We start from the raw sequence: 3,826 nt of genomic DNA on the forward strand, positions 1-3,826 counted from the left end.
AAGGAGTTTGGTCTAAAGACACCATAGTTATTATTTTGCCCCAAAAGAGCTACAGATCAAATATTAATTTAACAAATTTATAGCTAGTAATCCCACATAGTAAGCTACCTCATTCAATTACGTTGCCATTTCAAGATCCAAAAGAAAATTCCAGGAAACTATTCAGTATCCTCAATGAAATAAAGAAATCCACTAGGAGAGAACCGAGAAACAAAGATAATAGGCCAGGAGGAAGGGGAGATAGATGAGAGAAGACAAATCTGCAAAAGAAACTAAAATCCAATGGCAGATACTGCTGGAAGGTGTAGCTAGCAGCTAGAGGTGTTGCTCTGGGACTTGGGGACAAGCAGTGCTTTTGTTGCTGAGCTCGGGAAACAAAATGAAGGACAAAGAGGAGGGTAAGGCCCATTGGTGTGGAACCCTAGCTATTCTTCAGTTTAAATTTTGGGGGCATTTGGAGATAATAATCTGGACATGGATTTTGAATTTCTCACAAGGTACATGTTAAAGCTAAAATAAACATTTTCTGGAATATTGTTTGTGACCAAGGTTTGGCCTAAATTTCTTGCTTAATTATATACAGTTTGATAAAATGGAAGTTAATGAGCTGAATCATACTAGTAATCCTCCCACTGTTAGGTTAAAAATAAATAAATAAAACCTTAAAAAAAAAAAAAATCCAATGACAAAATTTAAACTCCCAGTGGAGTTGAGGGAAAACCCAATCTGTCTAGTGAAAGATTGTCCTGATTTGACGTGCTTGAAAATGATTTAGCCACATACCTATACCACAATTTTCTTTCATCACATAAGGCTACTTGTCACAGAGGGATATATAGGCATTGGCAGTGTGTCTTCTCAGATGTTTCCTGGAGCAGCTTCTGTGCCATTTTTCCCTACTTGAAAGTACCGCTGGTAATCTAGGTATAAGTCCCGCTGCTGTCAAGTCAATTCTGACTCGTAGCGACCCTATAGGACAGAGTAGAACTGCCCCATACAGTTTCCAAAGAATGCCTGGTGGATTGAAACTGCTGACATTTTAGTTAGCAGCTGTAGCTCTTAACCACGACGCCATCAGGGTTTCCAGGTATAAGTAGCTCACCTAAAATAACAGTGTTGTTCTCTGAAGAAAATGAGCAGAAGAGGTGTGGGACTTCAGGATACCAAAGCCAGTGGCTGGGAGGGGTGAGGCAATGCTGAAAGCAGAAAGTTTAAGTGAAAGTTTGCAAAAGAAATAGTTGGACCTCCAATTTCTCTTCTCATACTCACTCCTAGAATGCTGTCAACCAGAGAGAAACTTGGAAAAGTCTCTGGTATGAATTGAATTGGGTCCCCCCCCCGAAATATGTGTCAATTTGGCTAGGCCATGATTCCCAGTATTGTGTGATTGCCCACAATTTTGTCATCTGATGTGATTTTCCGATGTGTTGTAAATCCTACCTCTGTGATGTAAATGATGCAGTATTAGAGGCAGTTATGTTAATGAGGCAGGACTCATTAACTCATTAAGATTACATTGTGTCTTAAATCAATCTCTGTTGAGCTATAAAAGAGAGAAAGCAGAGAGACAGGGGGACCTCATACTACCAAGAAACAAGAGCTAGGAGAATAGTGAGTGCATCCTTTGGACCTGGGGTCCCGGCTCTGAGACGCTCCTCAACTGGGGAAGATTGATGACAAAGACCTTCCTCCAGAGCCGACAGAGAGAGAAAGCCTTCTTCTGGAGCTGGTACGCTGAATTCAGACTTCCAGCCACCTAGTCTGTAAGAATAAATTTCTCTTTGTTAAGGTCATCTACTTGTGGTATTTCTGTTATAGCAGCACTAGATGACTAAGACAGTCTCCATAAGAGAACTGAATATCTTGGGAGAAAAGACTTTACATACTAACATTGTGGAGGGCCCAATTTAACAAACCAGCTCCCAGTGGTGTGGTAGTAAATGTTTTCAACCAGCTTTCAGGGGGTAAGTGTGCCCTGCCATGTAACATTGCTGATTTTCATGGTGTAAATACTCCCACCACGGACAATTTCAGGCTACCAACATGATGTCACTGAACATAGAGTTGAGAAAAGATGCACACATTTGGCTCTTGCAAGCTGGTGTGAGTCAGCTCCAGCACACCACTGCGGTTTCCCCACCTGATGAGATCACTCTAAGCGAAGCCCGCTGGTGGACAAACCCCCCTGTCTTAGTCATCTAGTGCTGCTTTAACAGAAATACCACAAGTGGATGACTTTAACAAAGAGTAGTTTATTTCCTCACAGTAAAGTAAGCTAAAAGTCCAAATTCACGGCGTCAGCTCCAGGGGAAGGCTTTCTCTCTCTTTTGGTTCTGGAGGAAGGTCTTTGTCATCAATCTTCCCCAGTCTAGGAGCTTCTTCGAACAGGAACCCTGGGTCCAAAGGACGCGCTCTGCTCCTGGCACTGCTTTCTTGGTGGTATGAGGTCCCCAACGCTCTACTTGCTTTCCTTTCCTTTTATCTCTCGTGAAATAGAAGGTGGTGCAGGCCACACCCCAGGGAAACTCCCTTTAGACTGGATCAGGGATATGACCCTAGTAAGGGTGTTACAATCCCACCCTAATCCTCTTTAACATAAAATTACAATTACAAAATGGAGGACAACCACACAATACTGGGAATCATGGCCTAACCAAGTTGGCACATATTTTGGGAGGACATAATTCAATCCATGACATTCTACCCTTTGCCCCCCCAAAAAAATCACATCCTTGCAACATACAAAACATATTCATCCCATCAAATCATAGCAAAAGTCTTAACTCCAAGTCCAAAATCCAAAAATTCTTCTTCACCTATGAAATCTAGAATACAAGTTATCTGCTTTCAAAGGTACAGTGGCAGAACAGGTATAAGCTAGACATTTTCATTACAAATGGGAGAAACCGGAGGAAAAGAAGGGATAACAGGCACCAAACAAGTCAGCAGAACACATTACATTAGCCCTTGAGGCTTTGAAAATAACGCTCTGTTCTCTGAGACAATTTACACGATGGCCCTGCCCTCTGACTCTAGGTATTGGCCACGCTCTCCAGATTCTGAGTGAAGGCCCCTCAGCCCTGACCTTCAGCTCTGCCTTCCAGGCCCACTGGGACAGCAACTCTGCTCTCTTGGCTTTAGGCACACCACTCTCCTACTCCATCTGAGTGGCGACTCCACCCTTAGAAACACCAGAGGCCATGGCTCTACGCTTTGAAACCCTAGAGGTCCTGGCCGTACCTTTTGAGACTTAGGCAGCTCGACTTCTTGTGTTCCTTGTCTCTTCAGCTTCTGCTTCCGGTGGTCTCCCAGCCCTCGGGCCTCATGCCCTCATATGCCCTGCTAGGGGAAGTGTTCCAAAGTTCTGTAGCTCCACCGGTAAGTGCCTGGAGGCACCCTACTCCGCCAGGAAGCCTCCTGCGCATAGGCACTCAGCTCTTTCACTCCGTGGGTTGGCTCCCGCGCCGTCTTGCGCTGGTCTGGTTCTGTTGCTGCTGGTTCTCTGCCACTGCTGGTCCTCTGCCGCTGCCACTCCTCTATCCATTCACAGTTTCAAAACCATTTCCACATTTTAGGTATCTGTTAGAGCAGCACCCCACTCTCTCGGTACCAAATTCTGTCTTAGTCATCTAGTGCTGCTTTAACAGAAATATCACAAGTGGATGGATTTAACAAAGAGAAGTTTATTTCCTCACCGTAAAGTAGGCTAAAAGTCCAAATTCAGGGCATCAGCTCCAGGGGAAGGCTTTCTCTGTCTGTTGGCCTTCTCATCAATCCTCCCCCAGACTAGAAGCTTCTTCACACAGGAACCCCGGGTCCAAAGGAC

The sequence above is a fragment of the Trichechus manatus genome, unplaced genomic scaffold, assembly GCF_000243295.1.
Source record: "Trichechus manatus latirostris isolate Lorelei unplaced genomic scaffold, TriManLat1.0 scaffold00054, whole genome shotgun sequence".
In the NCBI taxonomy this organism is placed as follows: Eukaryota; Metazoa; Chordata; class Mammalia; order Sirenia; family Trichechidae; genus Trichechus; species Trichechus manatus.